Source organism: Amblyomma maculatum, chromosome 2 (genome assembly GCF_055883805.1).
Source record: "Amblyomma maculatum isolate TAMU_Amacu chromosome 2, ASM5588380v1, whole genome shotgun sequence".
In the NCBI taxonomy this organism is placed as follows: domain Eukaryota; kingdom Metazoa; phylum Arthropoda; class Arachnida; order Ixodida; family Ixodidae; genus Amblyomma; species Amblyomma maculatum.
Genome location: NC_139345.1, coordinates 171,566,414 through 171,589,356, shown reverse-complemented (window position 1 = coordinate 171,589,356; position 22,943 = coordinate 171,566,414).

Below are 22,943 nucleotides of genomic sequence, written 5' to 3'. Positions count from 1 at the left end.
GAGTCTGCACGGACATGGTTTGAAAACCATGAGGCTGCCTTCCCATCCTGGGCAGCCTTCTGTCGTGGTTTCAAAGCCACCTTTCCTAGCGCCGACCGCCGGGAGCGAGCAGAAGCTGCGCTACACTCGCGCAATCAGCGCCCGAACGAGAGCGTGCGTATGTTCTTTGAGGACATGACACACCTTTTCAAGCGTGCAGACCCACAAATGCCTGAAGATAAGAAACTGCGTCACCTGATGCGGGGCGTTAAACAAGAACTTTTCGCGGGACTGGTGCGCAGTCCACCGCGCACTGTGGCGGAGTTTCTCAGCGAGCCAGCGACCATGAAGACAATGCTGCAACACCGAGCCCGTCAGTACAACCGTGACGTGAACATCATTGGGTCCGACGCACCTCCTGTGCATATCGGCTGCGACATGGACGCACTACGAAATCTCATCCGTTCTGTCGTGCGGGAGGAACTGCAAGCGCTCCGGATGCCTTGCAACACAACAGCTTTTCCTTCACTGGCTGAAGTCGTCCGGGACGAGGTGCGTATGGCAGCTCAGCAAGTTGCTGACGTTCCCCAGCAGCGCGCTCCCCACAAGACGATCGACGCGAGGCCCAGCTACGCGTCCGTCTTACGTAGGGCTCCCCCGCCGGACCATAGTATCAACGCCGCAGCTCCAGCAATGGAGCCGCAGGGTCCTCGCATGGAGGGCCTCGCATGGAGCCGCATGGGGCCTCACTACTCCCCTCCGCCAATCTACCAGCGACCCCGTCAAGTATGGCGGCCCCGGGACCGTCGCCCCCTGTGCTCTCATTGCGGGGAAGCCAGTCACCTTTACCGGGCGTGCCCGTACCTCCGCGTCAACATGCGGGGTTTCGCCTCGGAGGAACTCCACCCTAGGAATGACGAACGGCCTACTGAGATTGCAAGCGACCTTGCAGCGCGACAGTATCCCGTCACGTCCGGTTAGCAAGAGCGTCGGTCTACGTCCCCGACGAGCTACCGTTCGACAAGTCCCCATTCTTCCCGACACCGCTCCTCTCCCAGCCCTAGCCGGAAAAACTAATACCAGCGGCCTTCGGAGGCAGGGTCGCTGATGTCGGGAAATGTGAAGATCCTCCGTCATCGTCAGGCCGACCCGACGAGATTTCGCTTGTGTCAGGTAGCGACGGCATCCGGCATACTACCTCCGATTTATGTGTAACAATTGATGGAGTGGATGTCACCGCGTTACTCGACACTGGTGCCGATTATTCAGTAATGAGCCGTGGTCTCGCCCGAGAATTGAAGAAAGTTTTGACACATTGGTCTGGCCCGAAAATTCGCACGGCGGGAAGCCACTTGATCGAACCTGCAGGCAAGTGCACAGCGTGGGTCGGCATCCGTGGTTTTGTGTATGTCGGAGATTTTATCGTGCTTCCGGAGTGTTCAAAAGACTTGATCCTTGGTCTAGACTTCCTGCAGACCAACGGCGATGTCATTGACCTGAAAGAAGCGCGTGTTTCCTTTTCGACGAAACGAGCCGTGGCGCGCATTGAAAACGAAGATTCGGGTCTGAACGTTTTGCGTATAGTCGACGATGACGTGAGGGTTCCGGCACGTTCTAGTGTGTTGGTTCTTGTAAAGCATGACTTATTCCACGATTACGAGGGCATCGCGGATGGGCACCTTCCGCTACTACTCGAGAAGGTATTAGCCGTTGCTCGAGGACTCGTACAACTCCAGAACAGTTGTGCTACTGTCCTCCTGACAAATTTTGCTAAGGAGATGCGGCATCTCGCCAAGGACAGGGCTGTTGACGTCCTTCACGATGTTACTGCCTTGCCTCATTTATGCACCACCGGAGCGAACCCTAAAGAGGAGGCCGCACCTTGTCATGCTCTGCAGACCGTTAAAATTAACCACGACTTGAGGCCCGATGAATCTTCTCTCGGCTCTTCTGAGCGATTTCGCAGACTGCTTCGCCACAGGCACTAAGGTCGGTCGTACTCCTGTCGCCAAGCACCGCATCATCACCGATGAGACCACGTTACCGGTATGTCAGCGCCCGTACCGGGTTTCTCCTAAGGAACGTGACGCCATTAAAATGCAAGTGGATGAAATGCTTGCGGACGACGTGATCGAGCCTTCGACGAGCCCATGGGCATCGCCAGTGGTCCTTGTCAAAAAGAAAGATGGCACCTTGAGATTCTGTGTCGATTACCGAAATTTAAATAACGTGACTAAAAAGGACGTCTATCCGCTGCCCAGGATTGAGATGCCCTCGACCGACTACGCGACGCCAGGTACTTCTCCTCATTAGACCTCAAAAGCGGATACTGGCAATTAGAGGTGGATCAGAGAGACGGAGAGAAGACTGCATTTGTGACGCCCGACGGCCTATACGAGTTTAAGGTGCTTCCGTTTGGTCTTTGCTCTGCACCGGCCACGTTCCAACGTATGATGGACATGGTTTTATCAGGTCTGAAGTGGCAGTCGTGCTTGGTGTACTTAGATGATGTCGTTATTTTCTCGCCTACTTTCGAGCAACACTTGGACAGGTTGCGCGTCCTGCTTCAAGCATTCTAAGGCGCGCAACTAACGATCAAGCCTGAGAAATGCCACTTTGCTTTCAAGGAACTACGCTTTCTCGGCCATGTTGTCAGTGCACAGAGCGTTCTCCCTGATCCCGAGAAGACTACCGCAGTGTCAAATTTTCCACGCCCCACCGACAAAAAGGCACTTCGATGATTTCTAGGTCTTTGTTCATACTACCGACGCTTCGTCCAAGATTTTTCTAAGATAACTGAACCACTGACAGCACTAACCAGAGAAAGCATACCCTTCCTGTGGGGAGACGATCAAGAACAAGCCTTCCAGGAGCTTAGAAGCCGCCTACACAGACCCCCAATACTCGCCCATTTCGATGAAGACGCCGCAACCGACGTACATACTGATGCCAGCAACGTTGGCCTCGGCGCGATACTCATTCAGTGGCAAGGCGGAATAGAACGAGTTATCGCCTACGTGAGCCGAACACTCTCACGATCAGAGGCGAACTATTCGACAACGGAGAAGGAGTGCCTTGCGGTAATCTGGGCCATCAGCAAGTTTCGACCATATTTGTATGGACGACCCTTCCGTATTGTCAGCGACCATCATTCCTTGTGCTGGCTGGCAAGCCTTAAAAACCCGTCTGGACGCTTAGCTCGTTGGAGCCTCCGTCTTCAAGAGTATGACGTCACTGTCGTGTATAAGTCGGGACATAAACACCAAGATGCGGATTGCTTGTCACGCGCGCCCTTGGACTCCACTGCAGTGGAAAACGCCGACGATTTTCCCTTTGTTGGGGCCATTACCCAATCCCATATGGCTGACCTTCAACGCAAGGACCCGGAGCTGGCGCCGCTCATCGATTATCTGGAAGGACACGGTGGTAGAGTACCGCTTGTTTTTCGTCGTGGCTTGCAGTCATACGCTTTATGAAGTGGAGTTCTCTACAAGCACAATTTTAAAAGATCCAAAGATCATAGTGCCTACGCACCTACGGCCTGACATCTTAAGCGCTTGTCACGACGAACCGTCCTCCGGCCACTTGGGAGTTAGTCGTACGCTTGCAAGAATTCGGGAGAGATACTATTGGCCGAAATTATTACCTTCAGTGCGATCTTACGCAAAAACTTGCAGTGATTGTCAACGCCGAAAGACTCCACCCGTGAAACCAGCTGGATTTCTTCAGCCGATCGCTCCACCGAAAACTCCTTTCCAACAAGTGGGGATGGATCTTCTTGGTCCTTTCCCGAAGTCAAGTAATGGAAAGCGATGGATTGTTGTCGCGACAGACTACTTGACCCGATATGCTGAGACCGCGTCGCTCACAAATGGAACTGCCACCGAAGTCGCAGAGTTTTTTGTCCACGACATCGTGTTGCGTCATGGCGCTCCGGCAGTTATCATTACCGATCACGGGGCAGCTTTTACGGCCCGCCTGACTAAGGCTGTACTGAACCTTACACACACTAGCCATACACGGGCCGCGGCATACCACCCGCAAACTAATGGCTTGGTGGAACGGCTAAACAGAACTCTGGCCGACATGCTGTCTATGTACGTGGATATAGAGCATAAGACCTGGGATCAAATTCTCCCATATGCCACGTTCGCATATAATACGGCACTTCAGGAGACGACGCGGCTAACACCCTCTTGTCTTCGGCCGTCGAGTGACCACTCCACTGGATACAATGCCGCCCGTATACACCGACGACGAAGATGAGCTTGACTTCGACATCGCTAGTTCTACCCAGCGTGCGGAAGAAGCACGGCAGCTGGCAAGGCAGCGCATATACCTACAACAGCAACTAGACGCTGACCGTTACAACAAGGGACGGCGCTTCGCTGCCTACGAGCCTGGAAACTATGTCTGGATTTGGACGCCCATTCGTCATCGTGGGCTGTCTGAAAAATTGCTGCGCCGGTACTTCGGCCCATATCGTGTCCTCCGCCGCCCCAGCGACGTTACTTACGAAGTTGAATCCGCGACCCAAGATCCCTCAAGCCGGAGACGACGCAAGTTCACTGATGTTGTACACGTCGTCCGGATGAAACCCTACCACGATCGCCCCGCTGACTATTCTTGAGACTGATGGTGCCCCGTTTTGTGTTGTGGTATCCCACACCAACCTAGCATAACATCTGTCAGCTCATCGTATCAAGCAGCATTTGCAGCATCGAGGCGATGCTGCCAAGAAGGGGGGCAATGACACATGCCATTCATATACGAAGATTTGAACCGGCGATTCGGAGAAGACGACGAAGCGAAACGGTGCTCCGCTTTCGCGCTGCCCTGACTGGCTGTTGGTGTCCTTCGGTGTCAGAGTGCCAGAGCGCCTTCTGTGTAACGTTACGTTACAATATATTCGATATACACGCTATAAAGTTGCATGTGCATAGTGACTGGGTGTGAAATTTTCCGCTCCTCTCTGTTTCGTTTGTTTTTTCTTAGGTGATAAAGCATATATTTGATGATAGCACCTGCAATAAAAATTTGCTGTCAGTTCAGCGCTGTGTTTGTCTTTTTCTGCCATTGGCTTTGTGCCGCTGCGCTGCTTTACTAGATAATAGAGAAGCAAGCAGAAGCAACTGACAGCGGCATCCGTGCTTTCGCAATAATAAATGCAGATTCCGCAGTGCTGCTACTTTTTTTCATCTTTAAAATTAAGTTTGTGTTTCTTGAGTCATGAATGCTGTTTGCCAGTCGTTTGTTGTGCTGCATGTACGCATTTTGCAAGTATAACATAGAATACGAGCTGTGACTATCTTTTCCTCTGCCGCCGCTGTTTGTTTTTGAGACGTGTCTCTCTGAAGGACATGTGCATTGCTTCCAATGCCTAAATTTACCAACGTCACTCGGAATGCCTGCGGGTTAAAATACAGCATTTATAGGTGGCTCACCCATGCCATAACGCAAACTTTTATTTTACACGACAATAGCAGTGTATTGCGCATTTGGGATTGTTTTGTGAATTATGTTTACTTCTTTTTATAGGCACAATTCCGGGTGATAAGCAACGTTTTTACCATGTTCCTTGTCGTGGCTAAAACATTCTCGTCGTGGTAGGAAAAACGCTGTTTGTGGCCGGCATTTTTGAGGACATTGGTCGCGTACAGAAGGCTCCCTGTATTACCTTTGTCAAATGGGCAGCGGGCAGTTTTAATCGCGATCATACTTACTGTTATGTATTCAGTGGGTTGTTTTTATGTTTATGACCAGTCTACAGCTCAAGGCTGATGTGCGAAAATTCTGCGCGGGTCGTGCGGCATTTTTTCCGCCTTACTTGTGTCTAGCCGTTGAGGCTTCATTTTGGGTTGTTTTGACGGGTGGTGTTTTAGATGAAAAACACGCAGTGGGTATGCGCAATTTTTACTTTTCTTCGTGAGATTGTGCTACGTGCTTTACCATACTTCCTTGCTGTTCTTTGTAACGTGATGCATTTTGTAAAGTGTGTGATCCATTATTATGGTATTATTATTATTGTTATGTAAAAAAAAATTAACATTTTGTATGGAGCCACTGCCTCCTATTCTGTGCCACTGTGAAAAATTGGCTCAATAATGGCAAGAAATCACAGGAGGAACAGCTCGCGTTGCATTTATTCGACCTGTGCGAAGTAAGCCGCGCTTAGGTTCTTCGAGAAGCTGGATGGTATTTCCAGTCAAAAGGTTTCCATCCGCCACTTTATTACGTCGCTATGTATTGCTAGCTTGGAAATAAGTATTAAAACCCTTGCGTACCACTCAAAACAATGTAGCTGAATATTTTATTAGCCAATTGTAAATCAGAATCGAAAGCATTGCTCTCAAAACCGAAACTAAAGCAGAGCTAATACAGGCGCCTGAAATCTCGGAGGAAGAAATTAATGGTCTGACCAGCCATTCGGAGCGCTGGTGGTAGTATAGTAGCTCGGCCGCAGGGCTCTATAAAAGCGTCAGCTCTTTAGCCAATATATTTTTCTATGCTAGTACTTTATACCACGAAAAAAGGCTAAGCTTTTCAAGCGGCGTAACAAGCGCGCGCCATTACCACCTATTGGAACTACTCACTCGAATCCGGTACAGAAGAAGCCGCTCTCTTACGCTGCACTGCAACTACACTAAAGAACTAGCCCGAAAGGCATTCGCCTTATTGCTCTCAAGTGAGTCGACGTGTCTCAAGAATTTTACCAGCTCATGTCAAAGTATTCCAGCTTCTACGTTTAGACATTAGGCACACCAAGTGTATTTTAGCGATTATTTTCATAAGAGCGCTTTCGAAGTCCTTTGAGTATAGCTTGTTTTTATATTCCAGACAGTATCTGAGCGAAGAGCTCAGATACTGTCTGGAATTAAAATATGTAGCACTTTTGTGCTTGAAATACTAGTTTGCGCATGGAAAAGACAAAGTACACTCACATTGCTTCTATCCTCTGCGACGCTGTAGCAGAATCGGTAGCTGAGGCAAAAGACGTCGAATTCCTGCGACGGCAAAGAAAGACAAGAGAAAAATAGTGCGGGAAAGGTAGAATGCTGAGCTCATAAGGAGTACTGAAGTTCTCATCAGCCACGTCATGTTTCCCACGTTTATAGCGATAGCGGCACACTTCCGCGTACAAACCCAGAGACAGCTGGGCTGGACCCGGGTGACCTTGGAGCTTAACCAACGTCAAAGACAGCGTGTTTAACGACAAGTCATGCTATATTACGCTGGTTCATATCAGCACATTACTAACTTATATTAAAATGTGATTGATTCCCAATAACGTCAAAGATCAAGTGATAGGCATGCAAAGATGTCGGCTGTAAACGCGGCAAGCAAACCGAGGTAAAAGAAAAATGTCACTGGTAAATTTGGTTTGACGCTGCTTAATACGGCGAATATTTTTTAAAATATTTCAATAACTCCAGGAAAAAGTCAATATGTCTGAGGGCACTGTGCAACACAAAGCGTGGTTTTCCTCGTGTTGTCGGCGGCACTTTCGCTTGGTGCCTTGCCTTGATTTTTACGTCATAGGTTGGAATCAGTGTTTTGCCAAATGCTAATGTTTATAATGAATAGCCACTTCAACCTAGCAAGACTCAAGACCCTGATGCGATCGAAATCGGGGCCGAAACTTTGCTAGCAGGGTGGCCAGAACGACAAGACAACGGACTGGGAGCAGCATGAAAGTGTGGGCAAACAGAAAAAGGTATATACAAATATTCTACATGTTGATTTAGAAAAAAATTACGAATTCAAATTAGAGAAGAGCCACTGGTGGATACAACTTCATGCTTTAAATAGCGTCCGCCATCCCCAGTTCCCAAGCCGGATAATCGCTTTTAATTTGGCCAAAACTAATGACTAAGCAGACGCAGCAAACATACAGTCACATGCCCACTGGCAGAGGCGCTAATCGAAGCTTATTGCAGCTCTTCCCTTGGTGGCGGCGGAGCTCGCTGCGCTAATGGCCACGGCGATCTTGCGCCATTGGCTAACGACATAATTTTGATACCAGTAGCAACAGTTCGTCTGCGGAGAAGTCCTGTCACGGCATCCTCGGGAAAAGTCAAAGCACCTGATCGGGCATTCCGCTGTCGGGAGGAAACCAACCTTCAGTTCCACTACGTGGAACAGGCTTTCATCCAACCTTGGCTCCCTCCCCCCCCCCCCCCCCACCGGTCCGACGGCTTGTCGATGCTTTTTGTGAAGCAGATAAAAAGGCTGAGAATAAACCTCAGTTGCTAGTTGCTGCTTCTCCAGTGCATATCTCGCCTTGAATCCTGTCTGAAGTCATGGTTTTTTTCACTCCACATTAATGTCAGAACAGCTGTGCCAAAGCTCCTACATGTTTCAACAGTCATTCCGGAGGCGTTCAATAAAGTGGCACCCATTCCATATCTTGACCCAAGAAGTGTAAGTGTGAACCTTGATTTGCCAGAGGCGGAAATAGGTTGCCCAGACGACTTTTTCTTTCTAACTTCCCCAAATCTGTGCTGCTGTTACCCATGGGCTTTGCAGCCGGTAAGTCTTTATCGCACCATGTGCTACGTACGTTGGCTGATACCAGCTCATGAGTCTCTACCTAAATTATATGATCGGGGATGTGAGCTGGGTTAAGTTCTGGAGCGCATCTTTAACGTGAGAGTTTGTCATCGTAGAGTCTACGGCGTTCGAACGGGTCTGGAAATTTCAAATGAGATAAAAAATACAATTAAGGCAAACCTTTTCATGCAGCTTCAACACCAGGCCACCAAGAAATTGTCTGATATTGGCGATCCATTAGTGCTTTTTCGTTCGCAGAACCACCGTATAGGTGTGCAGCACCTCAAGCGACGAGGGTAAGGCAGGATGACACTGAAGGTTTTCTGCTAGCCGTGCTTCAGGTTGTTCCGTATGTGGCGCCATAGCATCGGATAACTGTCAGCGCTCACCGTCTCGCATCCAACTGCATGCCGACACTTCGGGCGCCGCTTGGTATGCAGGCGGGCCCCACGACTGCTTTGTATTAGGCTGGTCAGCGGAAGATACTTACTTTCTGATCATTTTGTTTGTGCGGTTTGTGCGTGTCATCAGCCAGCGGCGAAAAACGAATAGATATTTGGAGCCATAGCATATAAGGAATGACGAAGTCTAAGGGCTGGACCGATGATGGGGCTGACCTTCACAGTACGCAACGTCCTTTCCCAAAATCCGCCCAGCCATTCCACCCTCTTTACAATAATGTTGGATGATATCCCAGTTTTTTCGATGTAGATGAGGAACTAAGCTCCCCGCGCTTCTTCAAACATATTTGCGAGATCATTTGATGATGTTTGGTTTGGTTTGTGGGGTTTAACGTCCCAAAGCAACTCAGGCTATGAGAGACGCCGTAGTGGAGGACTCCGGAAATTTCGACCACCTGGGGTTCTTTAACGTGCACTGACATCGCACAGCACACGGACGCCACTCCGTTTCGCCTCCAACAAAACACAGCCGCCGAGGCCGGGATTCGATCCAGCTTTCTTGGGAACAGTAGTCTTAGTCGAGCGCCGTAACCACTGCGCCAACACGGCTGGGTATTTGATGATGTCTCTAGGGCTACAGCGTAATTTGAATACATGAGTGATCAGTTCTCTGCAGGAGAGAAATCTTCTGATTGCCTTGAGAAATGAGTTTAAAATGAGGTCGCCGACAAATTCGAAATGAATTGCTCTTTTTACTGCGCGCATAAAAGGCATACCCTTTGCGTGTCGTTCCTCCATCATTGTAAAAGAAAGGGCCCGTAAAATCGACACCGGTGATCTGAAATATATCTGTCCTTGTTACACGATCTGATGGCAGGCTGGCGACGGGCTCTGGAGCAGGGCGGCAGCATTGACTCTGACACTGAAGTAGATATGACGCGATGCACGGACCCGTGTCAAATACGATTGGATCGTTTGTGTTGCGTCATTTGGCAAGCTGTCTACACATATACGGTGTCTGCGACAACATAGGAGTCCTGCGTTCACCACAAAACTGGCTCCCTCACCCTGTCCGCCGCCACAGTAGTGGCGACGATGGGTACGGCCCCGCGGGATTTAACGGTGCGTCAAGGGCCTTGTTCATGGCTGCGAAGTTTGGCTTCTCACGTTTCGTAGAAAACCGAGACACGTTTGGAAGCATTGTTTGAAGCGAATTGTGAGAAGACAGAAGAAAAAAAAAGATACTTTTGGTTTCAGCCCTATCAACGAAGATAATTGGTATTCTGGCCGGATGCTGCGCTCTGCGAAAAGTAAACTAGTTAAGCTACCAGGAAGCAGTTCTATTCATTATTGGCCAATACGTGCCAAAATGCAATGAAATTACCTCAAGTTACAAGTCCTTTTCTATAACGCAGGCAGCAAGCGGCTAAGTGAAAATTTGGCATTACCGTTGACCGTATGTTGGCGACCGCATTGTTTGTGGGATCCGAGACGCCGCTGTCCAATGACTCCGCCAGCAAAGATTACTCTTACACTCGCCGAAGCCTAAGTTCTTACCATGGTAGCAGAAGCCGCCGCAAAAGTAGTGGCCGCCATGATATCGACTGACAATGAGACAGCTGAGTGCAGTCTCTGTAGCCAGTCGCACCAAAATAAGAACCGTGTTAAAGATAAGATGCAAGGTCAATTTCAGCACGCTTGCTGCGGACACCGAAAACACAACGCAAATGAGTATCCGTACAAGAAAGAGCAATGCTTTCGTTATGGCAAGACTGGCATTTCAGATAAAATGCCGCTCACAACCACGTGTTCGGCCAGGTCGCAGCTTTCATGACGGCGACGCTTGCTGCGTTGAACAGGACAGCGCTCTGTCTGAAAATGAGATAAGCAATATTTCAGTCATGTTCACACAAGAAAAAAAGCCTTTTACGAGCACAACTGTAATCGCAAGGGCTGCTCGTAGACTCAATCACGTCGTTCTGGAGTATCTGGTCAATTTGTTCTTCAAAAACATTTTGCTCATTTGCATACAACACGATACGGGCTCTTTCGCTGGGGTGCGTGGACTCCGGACTTTGGCCCAAGGAACTTTGATGGGATTTGAAAGCGGAGCTGAGCTGTTGAAAGGGGCAAAAGATGCAGTTCGCTGCGGCGGAGGAAGATCGGCGTCGGTGGAGTAGTGGAACAGGTCTGAAGTTAAGGAAGCTGGTTCAGGAAGGGGAAGGCTCAGCGAAATCATGGTGAGGCGCGGTGCGTCATCAGTCGCCTCACAGAGAAAAGGTGCTACCTGTTGTAGGCTGCCAATTCATTCACACTGGCGCAAAGCAGTGGGGTAGGGAAACGCGTTAAACACCCGTAGCACACAGAACCCAGCAGAAATAGCACGGCGTAGGGCAACGGAAGGCACTTTCGGAGAACAATTGTATGTGCCGGCGTGAAGACTACATGTTGATCGCACACATAGTCAGAACAAATGCTTACAAGCAGGGAATAAACGGAGGAATGTTGATGTCGGCGGCCACGAGGGCTTTAGCCCATACATTAGTTGGAGCGTTGTCTTGAATAAGGTCGGGTAGCACAGAAAATTTAACTTCAGCACGAGCACAGTCGATTAGGGCAGCGTGTCGCGAAAGAAACCCCAAGCTTTAGATTACCGCGTGTGAGCAACTTGGCAGCACGACAAACTCAATAGTGTAAAGAAAGTTCTGGATTACGACTCGAGCAGTGCATGCTGATAAAAGCTTAATAGCTCAGTGCTGGCCGTACTCAACCAAAGTCCTGGACTTGGCATTCCTTAAACAGCTAAAAGGCTTTGCGTTCACCACCTAAATTGCAGCATCAGTGTCGATGAGCGCCATGACAAAACCGCCCTCGACTGAACCTTCAGTAAGATTGGGAGGTATTAATTGGAGAGTTCAAAACTTCGACGGTGCGGATGTTCTCGAATCGGTAATTGCTGTATCTCGTTTTCCTCATGAGAAGTGTTTAGTCGACGTCGCATCGGAGAGATTGAGCATCGTTGCGGCGAGGGTGAATGGCGGTCGGAGAGAGCTTAACGGTTAGGTGAGAGGTGAAGACTTACTGCAGATTCTGTAGGCGCGGAACCTGAGGGGTCGAAGACATGTGCCCAGAAGCTTGGGCATGCGTTTCTGACCCTGGGAGAGTGTTGTGGTAATAGCGGATCATATTGCCAGCCAGTCCGAATGCGTAGCAAATTTACCGGTTATCTGTTGTGCGCCAAGAATTGCGTGGTCTTGGAGCTGGTCGAAAACGAATGCTGGCACTTGCACATGTACTGACGATAGGGTGTATGTAAGCGGATGAAGTCATGCAACGATGGCGGTATCAGCCAACGAAATGGAGACGAGCATTGAGACGACATCATTATAGGTAATGGGAACGGCGACATATCTTGGAATGGCATCTGCGCAAGACATACGAGCAGCAGCGACCTCAGCAACCTGCTCTTATTCAAGAGCTAGTAAGTAGCCGCAATTCTGGCTCCAAATGGGCTCGTTGCTCTTAAGGGCTAGAAAGCAGGGATTGACTCGCAACCTCTTCACAGACAAAATATTCAATTTCCTGCAGCAACGAAGGGGTGCTGGCTGCAGAGTTCAGTTTGGACAACAATTCAATTTGAGCTTTGTGCTGATGTGTCAATACCCTGTGCTTGCGCAGCTTCTCGACGGACACTGTGGCGGTGCGCAAGTCGCGCGCTAACATCTGGTAGGCGTCATTGTCAGTACCCTTCAAAATGCGTTTCATCTTGTCAGCCTCGACATGTTGACGTTAACACGTTTGCACATGTCAACGCATTCTTCCATATAGCTACTGAAGATTTCGCTGACGGCTGTGACCGTTCACGTAACCGCTGCTCGGCACACGAATTTGGATAGCCGGGCGAACAAAGGCTCTTCAGAACGTCGTTTGGAAGGCAAAATACTTATGACGCCTTCATGTTTGAGGTAACACAGGTTAGCTCACCGGTGATGTAACTATTACGCGGTTTAGCGCCATCTCGTGATCGCACTTATTGTGGAGGCTAGCCCGTTCGTAAAAGGTGAGCCAATCGCCTACGTTACGTTGTTCGCACCCGCTGAGTTTAGCCGGGTCCCATAGGCGAAGGGAGCCGGCACAGACGGCAGCGGAGCCTGCTTGCATGGCTTGGTGTTGGGCGTCCTCTGGCATTGCAGGTGTGGGAAGACGAACTACGAAGCTCTATGACCGATGTTTCTACACAGTGACTCCCCAAAATGCAGGATTGAGGTATATTCGTGGTACTGCGACTCGAAAAGCAGTGGTGGGAACAGTCTGTGGACAGGCAGGACAAACACATGAAGCGATAGCGATGCCACCAATGACATCGCTCCGAATCTTTGTCACTACGCCTTCGACGTGTTACTGCACGAGTGCTTTCGCACGAAAAGAAAATTTGGTGAACACCAGCTCCTCCCATGGACAGGTATCCTTCGGCTAATGGCAAACCAGCGTAGCCCAAGCCTCCCTCATGCAATGAGAGTGATGTGTGAAAAGGATGAGATGGACGACGCGATTTCGTAACGGAAATTAAGAAATTATGAACTTCGGCTTAAAGGGCCACGGACCAGAGTATATGGCATTTTAAACAAATAAGCTCAAATCTTCAATCAGCTATCGGAGATAGTCCGAAAAATTCTACAGCTATGCGTGCGCGGTAAAGCGGTGAAATACGTATCAAAGCTCTCTTGTGTTTCGTTTCAGGAGCCAGCTTTTTCTGATTTTTAATCTTGCCGCCGACCTAAGGTGGTGGACGTGAATACCCATGAAGGCATCCACTGGCTTTTTAGTTTCCAAAGTATTTCACAGCAGATGAGCGAAGCATCAAGTCGGATTCCTCCGGTAGCACCACGAATAGAACTTGGTACCTTCCGAATGCGACGCGGATGCTATAACACGGCTGTCCTCTCTGACCATAGCCTCTGCTCTGATTGAGGAATGCAGGGTGGGCGGATACCACAAATAGTGAGTCGCTCGCTGCGTATTTTTCTTTTTCCCGCTTCATTGTAATGCAAAGCGATGCCCTGCTCTGTCACGTACCATTCTGTTCCCTGTGCCTTCGTACAGACATTATGCTTCCAGCCAAGTGCGGAGAACAAAGGAGGGGAAATTTGGCTTTCGGAGGTCCGGCAGATGCTGGACAGTCAGTCAGGTGAGGAAAAACACTTTACGAGGGAGCTGGAGGATAGAAACAAGACAAAGTAGGTTGATTGCGGTGGCTGTAACCGCGCTACTAATTACTCTTTCAAAGATGTTTGCTTTGTTGCGCCCAGGGAGCGAAACCTCCAATTCAACGGGAATGAAGTATTTTCTACCGGGTGGTGGACCGTCGCCCTTTAAGAGAAGACACAAGAGCAACTTTATTACCACTCTTTCATTCCGTAAACCTTTCGCATTGAGCATAGAGCTCCTAGATACTACCTAGAGGGAAGACTGGCGTTACCGTCTATGCAAGGGCACTTCACTTGAAGTGGGAATGCCAAGACAAAGCTACAGTTGCTTGTACTGACCCTAAACCCAATTACAACTGAAGAAACATGTACATTTGTACAAACAGACATAAAAAGGAGACGTTGTTGAACAGTCAAAATCTTCTTTTCCGCACATTCCAATAAATGAGCACAAAAACAAACCGGTGTAAACGAGCGCAGAATTGGCTCATGGCGAGCGACGGCTTACTCCTCTTGTCACCAAATATAGCCAACTGCCGAAAATACGTTTGCAGTTTAACAGGCACACTTTTCAGAGGTTTAATGTCGTAGTAAACATTTTTCGCGCTTAAAATTCAAAAGTTAAGGACCGTCCGTTTTGACAATATAAATAAGCAGAAACTTCCATTGATGTCGTCTTCTACTACTGGTTTACACTGCATAACACAGCGTTTTCCGAAATGAATACGAAGATAGCATTTTACACGACCGCGGCCCCCCGCTTATAATGCAGACCAGCTCTTAAATCCGCTCTTCCTGAAGCGTCATTTCGATGCAAATGTGGAGTAAGTAGAATTGTAGGAGGGACTTAAGACACTTTAAGAGCGATATGTGGCCTATTGACTGCAGTGTTTACTCGACAGAACTGTTTTAGACATATTTTGACACAGTATATTTACTCCTCTTGCCGTTCTCACATGGGACAGAACTACGAATGTGCCGAGTCCTGAAGTCACACATAACACATCGACCTATCACCATACAAGTACGGTGGTCACTTTCTACGCACATTGTGATCACGTCACAAATGAGCCAATAAAGTTTTCTTTTTCGCCCTCACAAACGCAGGCGAGTTCTTTAATTTTTATTTTCTGCCTCGAATAACATGCTTGAATCTATTCAGAACCGTGCAGCCCGCTTCATATCGTCAACCTACGACTTCCATGCTAGCATAAGCTCAATCAAATCATCACTTGGCCTCACGTCTTTAACTCTAAGACGCAAAGTTGTGAGTCTATGTTTATTTCAAAAGTTATATTTCAATCGCTCCTATCGCCGTGGTTTCGTCTTACCCTCCCATGCATACATTACGCCGCCTGTTTAATTCCAATCGCGTCCAGACTTAACGGTTTCACTAGCGCTTTTAATATGTCTTTCTTCCCAACCGCAATTGAAGAATGGATCCTGCTGCCCGAACCAATCAATATGGAAACTGACGCAACTAGGTATAGGGAAATGTTGTTAAATTACCCTCTAGACTGACAGGTTGTTTGTGCTTCAATGTATGTTCATCTAAATTTGTTTTTCCTTATATTTGCCTTTTCTGTTACCCACTGTGTACTCAGCCTGCTGCCCGAACCTTTTGCCAAAAAATGTGATGCTCTTGGTACTAAGGCGATGTTTATAATCCTTGTTCATGACTAGAGCATATTTTATTCTTTTTATGTTTTGTGTCATCTTGTACTTATATTAACCTTTTCTCCGTACTTACTTTTGTTTACGCTTCCCCTTATGTAATACCCCAACAGGGACCCTTAATACTTACTAAATGAAGATGATGATCGATGTACAAATCATGTGCACTGTTTTTGCAAGCTAGACGACTCGAAGCTTTCCCAGCATGCAATATTATTTAGGACGTAAGCCGTGTACAGTTGCCACGAAACAACAAAGATGGCCCAAAACAGAAACGGCTCTTGTACTGTGTTTATTTTTTGTGCTTGTTACGTTCTGCGCCCACTTTATTCATTATGAACATGCCCAACATGCTCAACTGTTATCTTATTTAAAGACGGTAAACACTTACGACATTTCAACTGAAATGACTGACCGTCTTCACAGCAAGACTACCTCTGTGAAGTTCACAATACACAAGCATAGTTAGTGCATCTGAGCTTTATTTGGGTGATCTTGCTTGTTGCAGTGCAGTCAGTGCGTCACCGGAAGCTTGGTATCCGAAATAAACAGCGTGCGCTGCTGCATTATTATACGACTACAAATCACTCAAGGGAAACGAAACAAACGCCAAATCCAACATGTAGAACTGTGATATGCTATACAGCAGCCGTGTGCTATATGTTCGAAGCCTTGTTATTCCGTAATGTCTTAGGCGTCCATCCCGCCGGAGTGGCGCAGTGCGTACGGCGCTCGACTACTCTTCCCAAGAATGCGGGATCAAATCCCTGCCTCGGTGGCCGCTTTTTGGTGGAGGCGAAAGCAAGGCGTCCGTGTGCGGTGCGATGTCAGTGCACATTGAAGAACCCCAGGTGATTGAAATTTCCGGAATCCTCCTCTACGGCGACTCTCATAGCCTAAGTTACTTTGAGACGCTAAACCCCACAAACCGACCAGCCTTGGGCGTTCATGGTGGATGATGTTATGGGCTGCAAGGTTTCCCTTTAGTTATAGAAAGAAGCTCTATGGCACTGAGAGATGCCAGAGTATGGCGCAGTAAAAAAACCGGGACCGCTTGGTTCTACCTGGAAGACCTTGATGAATAGCGACGTCTGACCCAGCGTGTTGTGCTATGGTAAGCTGGTATATGAGTCATTTAGCCACCCTGTATCTGATATGTTGGTGACCAGAACAGTATCATCAGCATATTAAAAAAGCATGCTGTTTTGTAGACGGTGGTAGAGCTAATCAAAAACGGAGCGAAAGGGTGAGGGGACAGAACGGACCCTTGCGCAACACACTTCTAAGACATACTTTTTTATTTACTGAGGTCCACAGGGTACATTGCCGAAGGCGTAGTTTCAAATTGTTAAGCAGGTGCCAAGATAGGCAAAGGAGGTGATACAAATGCAAAACTTCTATTATTTAAGTATGGGGGCGCAACGCTAAAGCTTCCACCTTTTATTTTTAGCGAGTCTGACGTCCTGAGTAAGCTATAAGAAAAATAAAAAGAATAATTGCTACATATGACATGCGTCCACACTTGGGTAGACCACATTTCATTGATATATCTTTATTGGAAAGTTTTCTGCGAAAATAACTACATAACGTCTTTGCTCTACGCACTGATAATCGTGCATGTCAGAGGCAGTATGACAAACAGTTCGGAACTGCGACAAACACTGTTATTTTTGCCAAAAGGTTTTACCTTGATAATTCCAGGCCTCACGTTTAGTCTGAGCCATTCCGCTTTGCAGTCGAAGAACATGTTGGTCGCCATTCGGGTCGCCAATGCAGTCTGCCGTGGGTCTACGGAAAGAAGCCTATGTTCACCAATTGTGTTACAGCATGTTAAGTGAGATAACTGTTAAAAAGACAAGTCGGGCTTTTACGACTATTATGCAGAGTAATACTTCACGCAACAATAGAGCAACAATAGAGACAGAAGTCGACACGCACATGGACAACTGAGAAAAAGCACCAGTGTTGCCTTGTGCGGCCTGTCGCGTTCGGTAAAGTTAGACAACTTCGTTGCAGAGTACAAATGACACCCGTTTATTTTAGGCTACAAAGATGACAGACGCCCCAAGTTGCGCTCAGTGGTTTCGTTCTTGAAGCTTGCTAGATTTTGCTTGCCTTTCGACTTGGGGCTGTCTGGTGTCGGTTCCGGAACACAATCCCCTTGACAATGACTAAGTTCATTTTTCTTCGTTTACATTATCTCTAGTGCGTACAAGGGTTGAACTGGTCGCTTAAGAGTTGATCCTCCTGGTAGCTTCAGCAGGCACAATCTCACCTTTCCATCTCTTCCCGCAACCAGTTCCTGAATACTTGCGATCTTCTATTGTTGCCGTGGCTGCAGACTATCTGGAAGGAGTATAGTACCCTTCCTTGAGTCATTATTAACATAAACAGCGCGAACACGAAGACAAGGGACAAGAAACAAGAAAGCCACAGTACATGCGCTGACTCACAACTAAGCCTAAGCCGTTTACTCCAAGGCCCAGAAAAACAAACACAAAGAAAACGAAACAGTCACGTGAAACAACCCCTGGGTTCACCTGCTGCATAAAAAATTACTTTAAAAAATCACTTAAAAAAGACACCTCTTTGCTAGAAAGAGCAAGAGACGTCTTGCTGACACACTTATTGTCCGTTGAAATAAAATACGATTCCAATATCTCTCTCGTTATCTTCTCTTTGTGGCGATATAAAAGTCAAACTTAGGAGTGCACTTCTTCTTCTCCTTCTTCATTATTTCACATGACTGGCAATGGGATACCAGAAACGTTTTGTCCTTTCCAATTTCCAAGTTGTTACAGTGTTCCTGTAGTCTCTTATTAATACGCCGTCCGGTTCGTCCTATATAACTGGCTCCACAAGAGAGTGGAAGCCTATACACAACACCTGTCTTGCATCCAACATAAGGGTTTCTATGTTTCACCCCACATTCTTGCTTCTTCGCTTCTCTTTCCCTTTGAACAGCCGGGCAGATCCTCTTCATCTTGAGCGGGGCGGTGAGTGCGACGTCCACATTATACCTCTTGCCTACATTTTTGAGGCCATGCGAAATCCTGTGCACATATGGTACCACTGCAACCTTCCTCTTCCTCTCACCCATGCTGGGCAGGGATTTCAGTCTGTGCGTTCTTTTAAGGTTCTTCAGCACCCGGCAACTGGCCTCAGTAATAACTGACTCCCGATAACCGGCCTTTGCAATTCTCTTCACTTGTCTTTCAAAACTCTTGCCCATGCCGTGGTAACAAGATTTATTCAACGCATTTAATAAGCAAGTGTTTATCATCCCATTCTTCACTATTTTGGAATGTCCTGAATTGGAGCCTAGCAACGGCTTCATCGATCTCGGGTTGTATTCCCAACAAACATGATCATCACCGAATTGAATCAAAATATCTAAATCTGTAACAGATCGTCCACTGGTTTCTCAACAGTAAATTCCAGGCCGGATCCGCACTCAGTAAAAACATCCATAATGTCCTTCATTCGTTGATTGAATCCTTCACGGTCTGTTAACACTAAAACGTCGTCCACATACCTGAAGGTGGAATAATGTAAGCCCTCCAAGTTATCCTTCAGGTGTCTGTCCACGTACATTAAGAAGATGTCACTCAAGACCGGTGCAACACTCGACCCAATACAGACTCCAGCCTTCTGCGTATACAGCTTGTTCTTCCAGCCTATGAAGGTGGATTCCAGGTAGAACCTCTATTGTCGTGCTCCTCAAAGAACACAACCCAAGAATATGTGTCGGCTTCAGCATAGATGTCAAGGATTTATATTATAGCCTCCCCCATGACTGCCTCCTTAAGCGTGTACAAATGTGCATTACAGAAGACAATAATGACTGTGACTTCATTGACGCCTCAGGTGTTAGTGTTGAAAGTTTCCATGAACTTTTGAGGTTCTACCTGGAATCCACCTTCATAGGCTGGAAGAACAAGCTGTATACGCAGAAGGCTGGAGTCTGCATTGGGTCGAGTGTTGCACCGGTCTTGAGTGACATCTTCTTAATGTACGTGGACAGACACCTGAAGGATAACTTGGAGGGCTTACATTATTCCACCTTCAGGTATGTGGACGACTTTTTAGTATTAACAGACCGTGAAGGATTCAATCAACGACTGAAGGACATTATGGATGTTTTTACTGAGTGTGGATCCGGCCTGAAATTTACTGTTGAGAAACCAGTGGAAGATCGGTTACAGTATTTAGATATTTTGATTCAATTCGGTTATTATCATATTTGTTGGGAGAACAACCCGAGATCGATGAAGCCGTTGCTAGGCTCCAGTTTAGGACATTTCAAGTTAGTGAAGAATGGGATGATAAACACTTGCTTATTAAATGCGTTGAAGAAATCTTGTTACCACGGCATGGGCAAGAGTTTTGAAAGACAAGTGAAGAGAATTGCAAAGGCCGATTACCGGGAGTCAGTTATTATTGGGGCCAGTTGCCGGGTACTGAAGAACCTTAAAAGAACGCAAAGACTGAAATCCCTGCCCAGCATGGGTGAGAGGAAGAGGAAGGTTGCAGTGGTACCATATGTGCACAGGATTTCGCATGGCCTCAAAAATGTAGGCAAGAGGTATAATGTGGACGTCGCACTCACCGCTCCGCTCATGATGAAGAGGATCTGCCCGGCTGTTGAAAGGGAAAGAGAAGCGAAGAAGCAAGAATGTGGGGTGAAACACAGAAACCCATATGTTGGATGCAAGACAGGTGTTGTGTATAGGCTTCCCCTCTCTTGTGGAGCCAGTTATATAGGACAAACCGGACGGTGTATTAATACGAGACTACAAGAACACTGTAACAACTTGGAAATTGGAAAGGACAAAACGTTTCTGGTATCCCATTGCCAGACATGTGAAATAATGAAGAAGGAGAAGAAGAAGTGCACTCCTAAGTTTTACAGTGTTAAGATTTTATATCGCCACAAAGAGAAGATAACAAGAGAGATAGTGGAATCGTATTTTATTTCACCGGACAATAAGTGTGTCAGCAAGACGTCACTTGCTCGTTCTAGCAAAGAGGTGTCCTTTTTAAGTGATTTTTTAAAGTAATTTTTTATGCAGCAGGTGAACCCAGGGGTTGTTTCACGTGACTGTTTTGTTTTCTTCGTGTTTGTCTTTCTGGGACTTGGAGTAAACGGCTTAGGCTTAGTTGTGAGTCAGCGCATGTACCGTGGCTTTCTTGTTTCTTGTCCCTTGTCTTCGTGTTCGCGCTGTTTATATTAATAATGGTTAAGTACCAACTCGCCCAACAAAGTATCTTTGTAAGCCTTCCTTGAGTGTTATACCTTGATGTTCATTCTGCTTTTCCACATTTTTCAGTTCCTCGAGGTACTCTTTTGTTCATCTCCGTAAGGAGGCATCTGCAGATGGCTAGCGTCGGGCGCAGAGTCTGTGAACTGATGCGTTAATGTCGCCTACTTCGATTTTCCTACGCTCCGCAGCGACGGAAGATTTCTTCTAGTCACGAAGGAAGGGTAAAGATGTTGCGGTTCTCCGGGTTTGTTGTAGACATGAATTAAGGGTGAGGAATTTAAGACGGCTCCATTTTCTGCGTACAGTGGTTAGCTAGTCGAAGGTCCGAAACTTGCATCCGATCACCTCACTTAGCGCATGTTTCGCTGATACGACGCGTCGCTCATAAAAGCCATCCTTCAATGGGGTGCGCTGCACTATTGAACTTTCATGCGGTTCGTGCTTTCCCGTCGTAGCTAAGAAGGTGTGGTTTTCAGATAGAGTTCCCTACTTATAGAAGATCTGTGTTCGCCTCCTCGAAGGTAAGTGCATAATCACTGTAAATGCCCGGAGGTACACCTCTTTTTGAGATGAGACGTCAGAGCCTGCGATTCTGTGGACAGGTTTTTTGGAGCTCTACGTGCACTGCTGTTGTTACATCACAGGTTAAAGGTATGGTGCTTAATTTGTAAAGCGAGTTTTCTTTACCGAAAAATGGTCCCACGAAGTCAACTCATGTGGCCGCAAAGGGTTGAACCAGTCAGCCAAACATTTTATTTTGACGCTACCTTGCCTAACCTTATCAAATCAGATCCTGATAAATTATGGAACTTTGTTAGTGAGCGTAAGAAACCTATCGAGCACATTTCACATGAAGATACCTTAACAACAGATTCTGAGGCTATTGCATCACATTTCAACCGCCACGTTAGCAGTGTCTTTTCCATCTCTGAACCTTTTGTAAACACACCTTGTGATACTCTTGACACTAACATTATTTCATATGAGGACATTGTTAACATGATGTTCAGGTTAAAAGTAAAATCATCCCCAAGACCAGATGGTATTGCAAATGCATTTCTCCAGCCCTATTCAGAGCAATGAGCAAGGTACATTGTATTAATCTTTCAGCTTTCAATCAGATCGTCCTCTCTTTCATGTGACTGGAAGATAGCGCGCTTAGTGCCTGTGTTTAAAAAAGGCAACCCATTACCACTTTCTGATTACTGCCCTATTTCCATGGTATCATCAACATGCAAAATGCTTGAACCCATAGTGAGTACTCACATCTCTGACTTCCTAAATAACCACAATATTCTATCTTCATTCGAGCATGGCTTCAGAAAGGGGTTTCCAACCACAACACAGCTAACAGCAGTTATTCATTTTTTCTTTTCTATCCTCGACAGAGGTGGACAAATAGACACTGCATTTTTGGACTTCAGCAAAGATTTTGATCGTATTCCGCATGACAAACTTATTTTCAAATTAAAGGAGCTTGAACTTCCCAGTTTCCTCATTGCCTGGATCTCCACCTACTTCTCAGTACGTACATATAAATGGTTCAGACTCTGACAGTCTTCCAGTCTTTTCCTGTGTTCCGCAAGGTAGTGTTCTCGGGCCACTCCTCGTCCTGGTATTTTGCAACGAAATATTTAATGTAATCCACGATCCCGTGAAAATTCGTCTCTTCGCCGATGACTGCGTTATCTTTAATGAAATTGTTGCACCCGAAGACCAGCACGCAATTAATGTCGAACTGATTAACATATTAGAATGGTGCCAGGAGTGGGGCATGCTCCTAAACTCAGAAAAATCTGTCTTGCTTCGCATAACTAGGAAAAAATACCCGCTTCAGTACACGTACTCTGTCCAGGATCGCAATTTAA